The sequence below is a fragment of the Bombus pascuorum genome, chromosome 17 (assembly GCF_905332965.1).
Source record: "Bombus pascuorum chromosome 17, iyBomPasc1.1, whole genome shotgun sequence".
Classification (NCBI taxonomy): Eukaryota; Metazoa; Arthropoda; class Insecta; order Hymenoptera; family Apidae; genus Bombus; species Bombus pascuorum.
The window spans coordinates 602,523-622,764 of record NC_083504.1 but is presented as its reverse complement, the minus strand read 5'-3'; positions in this window follow the sequence as shown (position 1 = coordinate 622,764).

Genomic DNA, 20,242 nt, shown 5'->3' with positions numbered 1-20,242 from the left:
ACGTTACACATTGTTACGTAATGCTACATACCGTTATACGCTATAAGGTAATACAATATAACGTTATACGTTATAAGGTAATACAATATAACGTTATACGTGATAAGGTAATACTATATAACGATATACACTATTACATAAGAGTATATAACGTTATACGTTGTTACCTAATGCTACATAACGTTATACGTCATTACGTAATAGTATATAACGTTATACGTTATAGCGTAATATTATATAATGTTATGCACTAGTACATAATAGTACATAACGTTATAGGTTCCTACGTAATATTATATAACGTTATACGTTATTACGTAATAGTATATAACGATATACGTTGTTACGTGAAGCTACATAACGTTATACGCTATAACCTTATACTATATAACGTTACAAAGTATTACGTAATAGTAAATAACGTTATACGTTGTTACGTAATGCTACAAAACGTTATACGTCATTACGTAATAGTATATAACGTTATACGTTGTTACATGATGCTAGATAACTTTATACGTCATTAAGTAATATTATGTAACGTTATACGCTGTTACGTAGGGCTGCATAACGTTATACGTCATTACGTAATAGTATATAACGTTATACGTTGTTACATAATGCTACATAACGTTATACGTCATTACGTAATAGTATATAACGTTATACGTTATAGCGTAATATTATATAATGTTATGCACTAGTACATAATAGTACATAACGTTATAGGTTCTTACGTAATATTATATAACGTTATACGTTATTACGTAATAGTATATAACGATATACGTTGTTACGTTAAGCTACATAACGTTATACGCTATAACCTTATACTATATAACGTTATACGTTGTTACGTAATAGTATATCACGTTATACATTGTTACGTGATGCTACATAACGTTATACGTCATTACGTAATTGTATATAACGTTATACGTTGTTACGTAATAGTACATTACGTTATACGTTGTTACGTAATGCTACATAACATTATACGTCATTACGTAATAGTATATAACGTTATACGTTGTTAGGTAATGAAACATATGTTTATACGTCATTACGTAATAGTATATAACGTTATACGTTATAGCGTAATATTATATAATGTTATGCACAAGTACATAATAGTACATAAAGTTATAGGTTCTTACGTAATATTATATAACGTTATACGTTATTACGTAATAGTATATAACGATATACGTTGTTACTTTAAGCTACATAACGTTATACGTTATAGCCTTATACTATATAACGTTATAAAGTATTACGTGATTGTATATAACGTTGTTACGTAATAGTATATCACGTTATACATTGTTACGTGATGTTACATAACGTTAAACGTTATTAGGTAATAGTATGTAACGTTATACGGTATTACGTAATAGTATGCAGCGTTATACGTTATTACGTAATGCTACATAACGTTATACGTTATAAGGTAATAATATATATCGCTATACACTATTAGGTAATAGTGTATAACGTTATACGTTGTAGGGTAATACTATATAAGGTTATACGTTATTACGTAACAGTATATAACGTTATGCGCTGTTACGTATGGTTACATAACGTTATACGTTATTACGTAATAGTATATAACGTCATACGTTATTACGTAATAGTATATAACGATATACGTTGTTACGTTAAGCTACATACCGTTATACGTTATAACCTTATACTATATAACGTTATAAAGTATTACGTAATAGTAAATAACGTTATACGTTGTTACGTAATGCGACATAACGTTATACGTCATTACGTAATAGTATATAACGTTATACGTTGTTACATGATGCTACATAACTTTATACGTCATTAAGTAATATTATGTAACGTTATACGCTGTTACGTAGGGCTGCATAACGTTATACGTCATTACGTAATAGTATATAACGTTATACGTTGTTACATAATGCTACATAACGTTATACGTCATTACGTAATTGAATATAACGTTATACGTTATTACGTAATACTATATAACGTTATACGTTGTAAGGTAATGCTACATACCGTTATACGTTATAAGGTAATACAATATAACGTTATACGTTATAAGGTAATACTATATAACGATGTACACTATTACATAAGAGTATATAACGTTATACGTTGTTACCTAATGCTACATAACGTTATACGTCATTACGTAATAGTATATAACATTATACGCTATAGCGTAACATTATATAATGTTATGCACTAGTACATAATAGTACATAACGTTATAGGTTCTTACGTAATATTATATAACGTTATACGTTATTACGTAATAGTATATAACGATATACGTCGTTACGTTAAGCTACATAACGTTATACGTTATAACCTTATACTATATAACGTTATAAAGTATTACGTAATAGTAAATAACGTTATACGTTGTTACGTAATGCTACATAACGTTATACGTCATTACGTAATAGTATATAACGTTATACGTTGTTACATGATGCTACATAACTTTATACGTCATTAAGTAATATTATGTAACGTTATACGCTGTTACGTAGGGCTGCATAACGTTATACGTCATTACGTAATAGTATATAACGCTATACGTTGTTACATAATGCTAAATAACGTTATACGTCATTACGTAATAGTATATAACGTTATACGTTGTTACATAATGCTACATATCGTTATACGTCATTACGTAATTGTATATAACGATATACGTTGTTACGTAATAGTATATAACGTTACACATTGTTACGTAATGCTACATACCGTTATACGCTATAAGGTAATACAATATAACGTTATACGTTATAAGGTAATACAATATAACGTTATACGTGATAAGGTAATACTATATAACGATATACACTATTACATAAGAGTATATAACGTTATACGTTGTTACCTAATGCTACATAACGTTATACGTCATTACGTAATAGTATATAACGTTATACGTTATAGCGTAATATTATATAATGTTATGCACTAGTACATAATAGTACATAACGTTATAGGTTCCTACGTAATATTATATAACGTTATACGTTATTACGTAATAGTATATAACGATATACGTTGTTACGTGAAGCTACATAACGTTATACGCTATAACCTTATACTATATAACGTTATAAAGTATTACGTAATAGTAAATAACGTTATACGTTGTTACGTAATGCTACAAAACGTTATACGTCATTACGTAATAGTATATAACGTTATACGTTGTTACATGATGCTAGATAACTTTATACGTCATTAAGTAATATTATGTAACGTTATACGCTGTTACGTAGGGCTGCATAACGTTATACGTCATTACGTAATAGTATATAACGTTATACGTTGTTACATAATGCTACATAACGTTATACGTCATTACGTAATAGTATATAACGTTATACGTTATAGCGTAATATTATATAATGTTATGCACTAGTACATAATAGTACATAACGTTATAGGTTCTTACGTAATATTATATAACGTTATACGTTATTACGTAATAGTATATAACGATATACGTTGTTACGTTAAGCTACATAACGTTATACGCTATAACCTTATACTATATAACGTTATACGTTGTTACGTAATAGTATATCACGTTATACATTGTTACGTGATGCTACATAACGTTATACGTCATTACGTAATTGTATATAACGTTATACGTTGTTATGTAATAGTACATTACGTTATACGTTGTTACGTAATGCTACATAACATTATACGTCATTACGTAATAGTATATAACGTTATACGTTGTTAGGTAATGAAACATATGTTTATACGTCATTACGTAATAGTATATAACGTTATACGTTATAGCGTAATATTATATAATGTTATGCACAAGTACATAATAGTACATAAAGTTATAGGTTCTTACGTAATATTATATAACGTTATACGTTATTACGTAATAGTATATAACGATATACGTTGTTACTTTAAGCTACATAACGTTATACGTTATAGCCTTATACTATATAACGTTATAAAGTATTACGTGATTGTATATAACGTTGTTACGTAATAGTATATCACGTTATACATTGTTACGTGATGTTACATAACGTTAAACGTTATTAGGTAATAGTATGTAACGTTATACGGTATTACGTAATAGTATGCAGCGTTATACGTTATTACGTAATGCTACATAACGTTATACGTTATAAGGTAATAATATATATCGCTATACACTATTAGGTAATAGTGTATAACGTTATACGATGTAGGGTAATACTATATAACGTTATACGTTATTACGTAACAGTATATAACGTTATGCGCTGTTACGTATGGTTACATAACGTTATACGTTATTACGTAATAGTATATAACGTCATACGTTATTACGTAATAGTATATAACGATATACGTTGTTACGTTAAGCTACATACCGTTATACGTTATAACCTTATACTATATAACGTTATAAAGTATTACGTAATAGTAAATAACGTTATACGTTGTTACGTAATGCTACATAACGTTATACGTCATTACGTAATAGTATATAACGTTATACGTTGTTACATGATGCTACATAACTTTATACGTCATTAAGTAATATTATGTAACGTTATACGCTGTTACGTAGGGCTGCATAACGTTATACGTCATTACGTAATAGTATATAACGTTATACGTTGTTACATAATGCTACATAACGTTATACGTCATTACGTAATTGAATATAACGTTATACGTTATTACGTAATACTATATAACGTTATACGTTGTAAGGTAATGCTACATACCGTTATACGTTATAAGGTAATACAATATAACGTTATACGTTATAAGGTAATACTATATAACGATGTACACTATTACATAAGAGTATATAACGTTATAAGTTGTTACCTAATGCTACATAACGTTATACGTCATTACGTTATAGTATATAACGTTATACGTTATAGCGTAATATTATATAATGTTATGCACTAGTACATAATAGTACATAACGTTATAGGTTCTTATGTAATATTATATAACGTTATACGTTATTACGTAATAGTATATAACGATATACGTTATTACGTTAAGCTACATAACGTTATACGTTATAACCTTATACTATATAACGTTATACGTTATTACGTAATAGTATATAACGTTATACGTTGTTACATAATGCTACATAACGTTATACGTCATTACGTAATAGTATATACCGTTATACGTTATAAGGTAATACTGTATAACGGTAAACGTTATTACGTAATAGTATGTAACGTTATACGGTATTACGTAATAGTATATAACGTTATACGTCATTACGTAATGCTACATAACGTTATACGTCATTCCGTAATAGTATATAACGTTATACGTTGTGACGTAATGCTACATAACGTTATACGTCATTACGTAATAGTATATAACGTTATACGTTATAAGGTAATACTATATAACGTTATACACTATTACATAATAGTACATAACGTTATACGTTATTACGTAATATTATATAACGTTATACGTTATTACGTAAGAGTATATAACGATATACGTTGTTACGTTAAGCTACATAACGTTATACGTTATAACCTTATACTATATAACGTTATAAAGTATTTCGTAATAGTATATAACGTTATACGTTGTTACATAATGCTACATAACGTTATACGTCATTACGTAATAGTATATAACGTTATACGTTATAGCGTAATATTATATAATGTTATGCACTAGTACATAATAGTACATAACGTTATAGGTTCTTACGTAATATTATATAACGTTATACGTTATTACGTAATAGTATATAACGATATACGTTGTTACGTTAAGCTACATAACGTTATACGCTATAACCTTATACTATATAACGTTATACGTTGTTACGTAATAGTATATCACGTTATACATTGTTACGTGATGCTACATAACGTTATACGTCATTACGTAATATTATATAACGTTATACGTTGTTACATGTTGCTACATAACTTTATACGTCATTAAGTAATATTATGTAACGTTATACGCTGTTACGTAGGGCTGCATAACGTTATACGTGATTACGTAATAGTATATAACGGTATACGTTGTTACATAATGCTAAATAACGTTATACGTCATTACGTAATAGTATATAACGTTATACGTTGTTACATAATGCTACATATCGTTATACGTCATTACGTAATTGTATATAACGTTATACGTTGTTACGTAATAGTATATCACGTTATACATTGTTACGTAATGCTACATACCGTTATACGCTATAAGGTAATACAATATAACGTTATACGTTATAAGGTAATACAATATAACGTTATACGTGATAAGGTAATACTATATAACGATATACACTATTACATAAGAGTATATAACGTTATACGTTGTTACCTAATGCTACATAACGTTATACGTCATTACGTAATAGTATATAACGTTATACGTTATAGCGTAATATTATATAATGTTATGCACTAGTACATAATAGTACATAACGTTATAGGTTCCTACGTAATATTATATAACGTTATACGTTATTACGTAATAGTATATAACGATATACGTTGTTACGTTAAGCTACATACCGTTATACGTTATAACCTTATACTATATAACGTTATAAAGTATTACGTAATAGTATATAACGTTATACGTTGTTACATAATGCTACATAACGTTATACGTCATTACGTAATAGTATATAACGTTATACGTTGTTACATGATGCTACATAACTTTATACGTCATTAAGTAATATTATGTAACGTTATACGCTGTTACGTAGGGCTGCATAACGTTTTACGTCATTACGTAATAGTATATAACGTTATACGTTGTTACATAATGCTACATAACGTTATACGTCATTACGTAATAGTATATAACATTATACGTTATAGCGTAATATTATATAATGTTATGCACTAGTACATAATAGTACAGAACGTTATAGGTTCTTACGTAATATTATATAACGTTATACGTTATTACGTAATATTATATAACGATATACGTTGTTACGTTAAGCTACATAACGTTATACGTTATAACCTTATACTATATAACGTTATAAAGTATTACGTAATAGTATATAACGTTATACGTTGTTACATAATGCTACATAACGTTATACGTCATTACGTAATAGTATATAACGTTATACGTTGTTACATGATGCTACATAACTTTATACGTCATTAAGTAATATTATGTAACGTTATACGCTGTTACGTAGGGCTGCATAACGTTTTACGTCATTACGTAATAGTATATAACGTTATACGTTGTTACATAATGCTACATAACGTTATACGTCATTACGTAATAGTATATAAAGTTATACGTTATAGCGTAATATTATATAATGTTATGCACTATTACATAATAGTACATAACGTTATAGGTTCTTACGTAATATTATATAACGTTATACGTCATTACGTAATAGTATATAACGTTATACGTTGTTACATGATGCTAGATAACTTTATACGTCATTAAGTAATATTATGTTACGTTATACGCTGTTACGTAGGGCTGCATAACGTTATACGTCATTACGTAATAGTATATAACGTTATACGTTGTTACATAATGCTACATAAAGTTATACGTCATTACGTAATTGTATATAACGTTATACGTTGTTACGTAATAGTATATCACGTTATACATTGTTACGTAATGCTACATAACGTTATACGTCATTACGTAATAGTATATAACGTTATACGTTATAACGAAATACTACATAACGTTACACGTTATAGGGTAATACTATATAACGTTATACGTCATTACGTACTGCTACATAACGTTATACGTTATTACGTAATAGTATATAACTTTATACGTTATAGAGTAATACTATATAACGTTATACGTCATTACGTAATAGTATATAACGTTATACGTTGTTACATGATGCTACATAATTTTATACGTCATTAAGTAACATTATATAACGTTATACGCTGTTACGTAGGGCTGCATAACGTTATACGTCATTACGTAATAGTATATAACGTTATACGTTGTTACATAATGCTACATATCGTTATACGTCATTACGTAATTGTATATAACGTTATACGTTGTTACATAATAGTATATCACGTTACACATTGTTACGTAATGCTACATACCGTTATACGCTATAAGGTAATACAATATAACGTTATACGTTATAAGGCAATACAATATAACGTTATACGTGATAAGGTAATACTATATAACGATATACACTATTACATAAGAGTATATAACGTTATACGTTGTTACCTAATGCTACATAACGTTATACGTCATTACGTAATAGTATATAACGTTATACGTTATAGCGTAATATTATATAATGTTATGCACTAGTACATAATAGTACATAACGTTATAGGTTCCTACGTAATATTATATAACGTTATACGTTATTACGTAATAGTATATAACGATATACGTTGTTACGTGAAGCTACATAACGTTATACGCTATAACCTTATACTATATAACGTTATAAAGTATTACGTAATAGTAAATAACGTTATACGTTGTTACGTAATGCTACAAAACGTTATACGTCATTACGTAATAGTATATAACGTTATACGTTGTTACATGATGCTAGATAACTTTATACGTCATTAAGTAATATTATGTAACGTTATACGCTGTTACGTAGGGCTGCATAACGTTATACGTCATTACGTAATAGTATATAACGTTATACGTTGTTACATAATGCTACATAACGTTATACGTCATTACGTAATTGAATATAACGTTATACGTTATTACGTAATACTATATAACGTTATACGTTGTAAGGTAATGCTACATACCGTTATACGTTATAAGGTAATACAATATAACGTTATACGTTATAAGGTAATACTATATAACGATGTACACTATTACATAAGAGTATATAACGTTATAAGTTGTTACCTAATGCTACATAACGTTATACGTCATTACGTTATAGTATATAACGTTATACGTTATAGCGTAATATTATATAATGTTATGCACCAGTACATAATAGAACATAACGATATAGGTTCTTATGTAATATTATATAACGTTATACGTTATTACGTAATAGTATATAACGATATACAATATTACGTTAAGCTACATAACGTTATACGTTATAACCTTATACTATATAACGTTATACGTTATTACGTAATAGTATATAACGTTATACGTTGTTACATAATGCTACATAACGTTATACGTCATTACGTAATAGTATATACCGTTATACGTTATTAGGTAATACTGTATAACGGTAAACGTTATTACGTAATAGTATGTAACGTTATACGGTATTACGTAATAGTATATAACGTTATACGTCATTACGTAATGCTACATAACGTTATACGTCATTCCGTAATAGTATATAACGTTATACGTTGTGACGTAATGCTACATAACGTTATACGTCATTACGTAATAGTATATAACGTTATACGTTATAAGGTAATACTATATAACGTTATACACTATTACATAATAGTACATAACGTTATACGTTATTACGTAATATTATATAACGTTATACGTTATTACGTAAGAGTATATAACGATATACGTTTATACGTTAAGCTACATAACGTTATACGTTATAACCTTATACTATATAACGTTATAAAGTATTTCGTAATAGTATATAACGTTATACGTTGTTACATAATGCTACATAACGTTATACGTCATTACGTAATAGTATATAACGTTATACGTTATAGCGTAATATTATATAATGTTATGCACTAGTACATAATAGTACATAACGTTATAGGTTCTTACGTAATATTATATAACGTTATACGTTATTACGTAATAGTATATAACGATATACGTTGTTACGTTAAGCTACATAACGTTATACGCTATAACCTTATACTATATAACGTTATACGTTGTTACGTAATAGTATATCACGTTATACATTGTTACGTGATGCTACATAACGTTATACGTCATTACGTAATTGTATATAACGTTATACGTTGTTACGTAATAGTACATTACGTTATAAGTTGTTACGTAATGCTACATAACATTATACGTCATTACGTAATAGTATATAACGTTATACGTTGTTAGGTAATGAAACATATGTTTATACGTCATTACGTAATAGTATATAACGTTATACGTTATAGCGTAATATTATATAATGTTATGCACAAGTACATAATAGTACATAAAGTTATAGGTTCTTACGTAATATTATATAACGTTATACGTTATTACGTAATAGTATATAACGATATACGTTGTTACTTTAAGCTACATAACGTTATACGTTATAACCTTATACTATATAACGTTATAAAGTATTACGTGATTGTATATAACGTTGTTACGTAATAGTATATCACGTTATACATTGTTACGTGATGTTACATAACGTTAAACGTTATTAGGTAATAGTATGTAACGTTATACGGTATTACGTAATAGTATGCAGCGTTATACGTTATTACGTAATGCTACATAACGTTATACGTTATAAGGTAATAATATATATCGCTATACACTATTAGGTAATAGTGTATAACGTTATACGTTGTAGGGTAATACTATATAACGTTATACGTTATTACGTAACAGTATATAACGTTATGCGCTGTTACGTATGGTTACATAACGTTATACGTTATTACGTAATAGTATATAAAGTCATACGTTATTACGTAATAGTATATAACGATATACGTTGTTACGTTAAGCTACATACCGTTATGCGTTATAACCTTATACTATATAACGTTATAAAGTATTACGTAATAGTAAATAACGTTATACGTTGTTACGTAATGCTACATAATGTTATACGTCATTACGTAATAGTATATAACGTTATACGTTGTTACATGATGCTACATAACTTTATACGTCATTAAGTAATATTATGTAACGTTATACGCTGTTACGTAGGGCTGCATAACGTTATACGTCATTACGTAATAGTATGTAACGTTATACGTTGTTACATAATGCTACATAACGTTATACGTCATTACGTAATTGTATATAACGTTATACGTTATTACGTAATACTATATAACGTTATACGTTGTAAGGTAATGCTACATACCGTTATACGTTATAAGGTAATACAATATAACGTTATACGTTATAAGGTAATACTATATAACGATGTACACTATTACATAAGAGTATATAACGTTATAAGTTGTTACCTAATGCTACATAACGTTATACGTCATTACGTTATAGTATATAACGTTATACGTTATAGCGTAATATTATATAATGTTATGCACTAGTACATAATAGTACATAACGTTATAGGTTCTTATGTAATATTATATAACGTTATACGTTATTACGTAATAGTATATAACGATATACGTTATTACGTTAAGTTACATAACGTTATACGTTATAACCTTATACTATATAACGTTATACGTTATTACGTAATAGTATATAACGTTATACGTTGTTACATAATGCTACATAACGTTATACGTCATTACGTAATAGTATATACCGTTATACGTTATAAGGTAATACTGTATAACGGTAAACGTTATTACGTAATAGTATGTAACGTTATACGGTATTACGTAATAGTATATAACGTTATACGTCATTACGTAATGCTACATAACGTTATACGTTATAGGGTAATACTATATAACGTTATACGTCATTACGTACTGCTACATAACGTTATACGTTATTACGTAATATTATATAACTTTATACGTTATAGAGTAATACTATATAACGTTATACGTCATTACGTAATAGTATATAACGTTATACGTTGTTACATGATGCTACATAATTTTATACGTCATTAAGTAACATTATATAACGTTATACGCTGTTACGTAGGGCTGCATAACGTTATACGTCATTACGTAATAGTATATAACGTTATACGTTGTTACATAATGCTACATATCGTTATACGTCATTACGTAATTGTATATAACGTTATACGTTGTTACGTAATAGTATATCACGTTACACATTGTTACGTAATGCTACATACCGTTATACGCTATAAGGTAATACAATATAACGTTATACGTTATAAGGTAATACAATATAACGTTATACGTGATAAGGTAATACTATATAACGATATACACTATTACATAAGAGTATATAACGTTATACGTTGTTACCTAATGCTACATAACGTTATACGTCATTACGTAATAGTATATAACGTTATACGTTATAGCGTAATATTATATAATGTTATGCACTAGTACATAATAGTACATAACGTTATAGGTTCTTACGTAATATTATATAACGTTATACGTTATTACGTAATAGTATATAACGATATACGTTGTTACGTTAAGCTACATAACGTTATACGTTATAACCTTATACTATATAACGTTATAAAGTATTACGTAATAGTATATAACGTTATACGTTGTTACATAATGCTACATAACGTTATACGTCATTACGTAATAGTATATATCGTTATACGTTGTTACATGATGCTACATAACTTTATACGTCATTACGTAATAGTATATAACGTTATACGCTGTTACGTAGGGCTGCATAACGTTATACGTCATTACGTAATAGTATATAACGGTATACGTTGTTACATAATGCTACATCAAGTTATACGTCATTACGTAATTGTATATAACGTTATACGTTGTTACGTAATAGTATATCACGTTATACATTGTTACGTAATGCTACATAACGTTATACGTCATTACGTAATAGTATATAACGTTATACGTTATAACGAAATACTACATAACGTTACACGTTATAGGGTAATACTATATAACGTTATACGTCATTACGTACTGCTACATAACGTTATACGTTATTACGTAATAGTATATCACGTTACACATTGTTACGTAATGCTACATACCGTTATACGCTATAAGGTAATACAATATAACGTTATACGTTATAAGGTAATACAATATAACGTTATACGTGATAAGGTAATACTATATAACGATATACACTATTACATAAGAGTATATAACGTTATACGTTGTTACCTAATGCTACATAACGTTATACGTCATTACGTAATAGTATATAACGTTATACGTTATAGCGTAATATTATATAATGTTATGCACTAGTACATAATAGTACATAACGTTATAGGTTCCTACGTAATATTATATAACGTTATACGTTATTACGTAATAGTATATAACGATATACGTTGTTACGTTAAGCTACATACCGTTATACGCTATAACCTTATACTATATAACGTTATACGTTGTTACGTAATAGTATATCACGTTATACATTGTTACGTGATGCTACATAACGTTATACGTCATTACGTAATTGTATATAACGTTATACGTTGTTACGTAATAGTACATTACGTTATACGTTGTTACGTAATGCTACATAACATTATACGTCATTACGTAATAGTATATAACGTTATACGTTGTTAGGTAATGAAACATATGTTTATACGTCATTACGTAATAGTATATAACGTTATACGTTATAGCGTAATATTATATAATGTTATGCACAAGTACATAATAGTACATAAAGATATAGGTTCTTACGTAATATTATATAACGTTATACGTTATTACGTAATAGTATATAACGATATACGTTGTTACTTTAAGCTACATAACGTTATACGTTATAACCTTATACTATATAACGTTATAAAGTATTACGTGATTGTATATAACGTTGTTACGTAATAGTATATCACGTTATACATTGTTACGTGATGTTACATAACGTTAAACGTTATTAGGTAATAGTATGTAACGTTATACGGTATTACGTAATAGTATGCAGCGTTATACGTTATTACGTAATGCTACATAACGTTATACGTTATAAGGTAATAATATATATCGCTATACACTATTAGGTAATAGTGTATAACGTTATACGTTGTAGGGTAATACTATATAACGTTATACGTTATTACGTAACAGTATATAACGTTATGCGCTGTTACGTATGGTTACATAACGTTATACGTTATTACGTAATAGTATATAAAGTCATACGTTATTACGTAATAGTATATAACGATATACGTTGTTACGTTAAGCTACATACCGTTATGCGTTATAACCTTATACTATATAACGTTATAAAGTATTACGTAATAGTAAATAACGTTATACGTTGTTACGTAATGCTACATAATGTTATACGTCATTACGTAATAGTATATAACGTTATACGTTGTTACATGATGCTACATAACTTTATACGTCATTAAGTAATATTATGTAACGTTATACGCTGTTACGTAGGGCTGCATAACGTTATACGTCATTACGTAATAGTATATAACGTTATACGTTGTTACATAATGCTACATAACGTTATACGTCATTACGTAATTGTATATAACGTTATACGTTATTACGTAATACTATATAACGTTATACGTTGTAAGGTAATGCTACATACCGTTATACGTTATAAGGTAATACAATAAAACGTTATACGTTATAAGGTAATACTATATAACGATGTACACTATTACATAAGAGTATATAACGTTATAAGTTGTTACCTAATGCTACATAACGTTATACGTCATTACGTTATAGTATATAACGTTATACGTTATAGCGTAATATTATATAATGTTATGCACTAGTACATAATAGTACATAACGTTATAGGTTCTTATGTAATATTATATAACGTTATACGTTATTACGTAATAGTATATAACGATATACGTTATTACGTTAAGCTACATAACGTTATACGTTATAACCTTATACTATATAACGTTATACGTTATTTCGTAATAGTATATAACGTTATACGTTGTTACATAATGCTACATAACGTTATACGTCATTACGTAATAGTATATAACGTTATACGTTGTGACGTAATGCTACATAACGTTATACGTCATTACGTAATAGTATATAACGTTATACGTTATAAGGTAATACTATATAACGTTATACACTATTACATAATAGTACATAACGTTATACGTTATTACGTAATATTATATAACGTTATACGTTATTACGTAAGAGTATATAACGATATACGTTGTTACGTTAAGCTACATAACGTTATACGTTATAACCTTATACTATATAACGTTATAAAGTATTTCGTAATAGTATATAACGTTATACGTTGTTACATAATGCTACATAACGTTATACGTCATTACGTAATAGTATATAACGTTATACGTTATAGCGTAATATTATATAATGTTATGCACTAGTACATAATAGTACATAACGTTATAGGTTCTTACGTAATATTATATAACGTTATACGTTATTACGTAATAGTATATAACGATATACGTTGTTACGTTAAGCTACATAACGTTATACGTTATAACCTTATACTATATAACGTTATAAAGTATTTCGTAATAGTATATAACGTTATACGTTGTTACATAATGCTACATAACGTTATACGTCATAACGTAATAGTATATAACGTTATACGTTATAAAGTAATACTACGTAACGTTGTATGTCATAAGGTAATACTATATAACGTTATACGTTAGTACGTAATAGTATATAACGTTATACGTTATTACGTAATAGTATATAACGTTATACGTTAGTTCGTAATAGTATATAACGTTATACGTTATAAGGTAATACTACGTAACATTATACATTATTACGTAACAGTATATAACGTTATACGTTATAGCGTAATATTATATAATGTTATGCACAAGTACATAATAGTACATAAAGTTATAGGTTCTTACGTAATATTATATAACGTTATACGTTAGTACGTAATAGTATATAACGATATAAGTTGTTACGTTAAGCTACATAACGTTATACGTTATAACCTTATACTATATAACGTTATAAAGTATTACGTAATAGTATATAACGTTATACGTTGTTACATAATGCTACATAACGTTATACGTCATTACGTAATAGTATATATCGTTATACGTTGTTACATGATGCTACATAACTTTATACGTCATTACGTAATAGTATATAACGTTATACGTTGTTACATGATGCTACATAACTTTATACGTCATTAAGTAATATTATGTAACGTTATACGCTGTTACGTAGGGCTGCATAACGTTATACGTCATTACGTAATAGTATATAACGTTATACGTTGTTACATAATGCTACAAAACGTTACACGTTTTAGGGTAATACTATATAACGTTATACGTCATTACGTACTGCTACATAACGTTATACGTTGTTACCTCATGCTACATAACGTTATACGTCATTACGTAATATTATATAACGTTATACGTTATAACGAAATACTACATAACGTTACACGTTATAGGGTAATACTATATAACGTTATACGTCATTACGTACTGCTACATAACGTTATACGTTATTACGTAATAGTATATACCTTTATACGTTATAGAGTAATACTATATAACGTTATACGTCATTACGTAATAGTATATAACGTTATGCGTTGTTACATGATGCTACATAACTTTATACGTCATTAAGTAATATTATATAACGTTATACGCTGTTACGTAGGGCTGCATAACGTTATACGTCATTACGTAATAGTATATAACGTTATACGTTGTTACATAATGCCACATAACGTTATACGTCATTACGTAATAGTATATACCGTTATACGTTATAAGGTAATACTGTATAACGGTAAACGTTATTACGTAATAGTATGTAACGTTATACGGTATTACGTAATAGTATATAACGTTATACGTCATTACGTAATGCTACATAACGTTATACGTCATTCCGTAATAGTATATAATGTTATACGTTGTGACGTAATGCTACATACCGTTATACGTCATTACGTAATAGTATATAACGTTATACGTTATAGCGTAATATTATATAATGTTATGCACTAGTACATAATAGTACATAACGTTATAGGTTCTTACGTAATATTATATAACGTTATACGTTATTACGTAATAGTATATAACGATATACGTTGTTACGTTAAGCTACATAACGTTATACGTCATTACGTAATAGTATATAACGTTATACGTTATAAAGTAATACTACGTAACGTTGTATGTCATAAGGTAATACTATATAACGTTATACGTTAGTACGTAATAGTATATAACGTTATACGTTATTACGTAATAGTATATAACGTTATACGTTAGTTCGTAATAGTATATAACGTTATACGTTATAAGGTAATACTACGTAACATTATACATTATTACGTAACAGTATATAACGTTATACGTTATAGCGTAATATTATATAATGTTATGCACAAGTACATAATAGTACATAAAGTTATAGGTTCTTACGTAATATTATATAACGTTATACGTTAGTACGTAATAGTATATAACGATATACGTTGTTACGTTAAGCTACATAACGTTATACGTTATAACCTTATACTATATAACGTTATAAAGTATTTCGTAATAGTATATAACGTTATACGTTGTTACATAATGCTACATAACGTTATACGTCATTACGTAATAGTATATATCGTTATACGTTGTTACATGATGCTACATAACTTTATACGTCATTACGTAATAGTATATAACGTTATACGTTGTTACATGATGCTACATAACTTTATACGTCATTAAGTAATATTATGTAACGTTATACGCTGTTACGTAGGGCTGCATAACGTTATACGTCATTACGTAATAGCATATAACGTTATACGTTGTTACATAATGCTACATAACGTTACACGTTATAGGTTAATACTATATAACGTTATACGTCATTACGTACTGCTACATAACGTTATACGTTATTACGTAATAGTATATACCTTTATACGTTATAGAGTAATACTATATAACGTTATACGTCATTACGTAATAGTATATAACGTTATGCGTTGTTACATGATGCTACATAACTTTATACGTCATTAAGTAATATTATATAACGTTATACGCTGTTACGTAGGGCTGCATAACGTTATACGTCATTACGTAATAGTATATAACGTTATACGTTGTTACATAATGCTACATATCGTTATACGTCATTACGTAATTGTATATAACGTTATACGTTGTTACGTAATAGTATATCACGTTATACATTGTTACGTAATGCTACATACCGTTATACGTTATAAGGTAATACAATATAACGTTATACGTTATAAGGTAATACAATATAACGTTATACGTTATAAGGTAATACTATATAACGATATACACTATTACATAAGAGTATATAACGTTACACGTTGTTACCTAATGCTACATAACGTTATACGTCATTACGTAATAGTATATAACGTTATACGTTGTTACATGATGCTACATAACTTTATACGTCATTAAGTAATATTATTTAACGTTATACGCTGTTTCGTAGGGCTGCATAACGTTATACGTCATTACGTAATAGTATATAACGTTATACGTTGTTACATAATGCTACATAACGTTATACGTCATTACGTAATAGTATATAACGTTATACGTTATAGCGTAATATTATATAATGTTATAATACTAGTACATAATAGTACATAACGTTATAGGTTCTTACGTAATATTATATAACGTTAAACGCTATTACGTAATAGTATATAACGATATACGTTGTTACGTTAAGCTACATAAGGTTATACGTTATAACCTTATACTATATAACGTTATAAAGTATTTCGTAATAGTATATAACGTTATACGTTGTTACATAATGCTACATAACGTTATACGTCATTACGTAATAGTATATAACGTTATACGTTGTTACGTAATGCTACATAACTTTATACGTCATTAAGTAATATTATGTAACGTTATACGCTGTTACGTAGGGCTGCATAACGTTATACGTCATTACGTAATAGTATATAACGTTATACGTTGTTACATAATGCTACATAACGTTACACGTTTTAGGGTAATACTATATAACGTTATACGTCATTACGTACTGCTACATAACGTTATACGTTGTTACCTCATGCTACATAACGTTATACGTCATTACGTAATAGTATATAACGTTATACGTTATAACGAAATACTACATAACGTTACACGTTATAGGGTAATACTATATAACGTTATACGTCATTACGTACTGCTACATAACGTTATACGTTATTACGTAATAGTATATAACTTTATACGTTATAGAGTAATACTATATAACGTTATACGTCATTACGTAATAGTATATAACGTTATGCGTTGTTACATGATGCTACATAACTTTATACGTCATTAAGTAATATTATATAACGTTATACGCTGTTACGTAGGGCTGCATAACGTTATACGTCATTACGTAATAGTATATAACGTTATACGTTGTTACATAATGCTACATATCGTTATACGTCATTACGTAATTGTATATAACGTTATACGTTGTTACGTAATAGTATATCACGTTATTCATTGTTACGTAATGCTACATACCGTTATACGTTATAAGGTAATACAATATAACGTTATACGTTATAAGGTAATACAATATAACGTTATACGTTATAGGGTAATACTATATAACGATATACACTATTACATAAGAGTATATAACGTTACACGTTGTTACCTAATGCTACATAACGTTATACGTCATTACGTAATAGTATATAACGTTATACGTTGTTACATAATGCTACATAACGTTATACGTCACTACGTAATAGTATATAACGTTATACGTTGTTACGTAATGCTACATAACTTTATACGTCATGAAGTAATATTATATAACGTTATACGCTGTTACGTAGGGCCACATAACGTTATACGTCATTACGTAATAGTATATAACGTTATACGTTGTTACATAATGCTACATAACGTTATACGTCATTACGTAATTGTATATAACGTTATACGTTGTTACGTAATAGTATATCACGTTATACATAGTTACGTGATGCTACATAACGTTATACGTCATTACGTAATAGTATATAACGTTATACGTTATAGCGTAATATTATATAAAGTTATGCACTAGTACATAATAGTACATAACGTTAGAGGTTCTTACGTAATATTATATAACGTTAAACGTTATTACGTAATAGTATATAACGATATACGTTGTTACGTTAAGCTACATAACGTTATACGTTATAACCTTATACTATATAACGTTATAAAGTATTTCGTAATAGTATATAACGTTATACGTTGTTACATAATGCTACATAACGTTATTCGTCATTACGTAATAGTATATAACGTTATACGTTGTTACGTAATGCTACATAACTTTATACGTCATTAAGT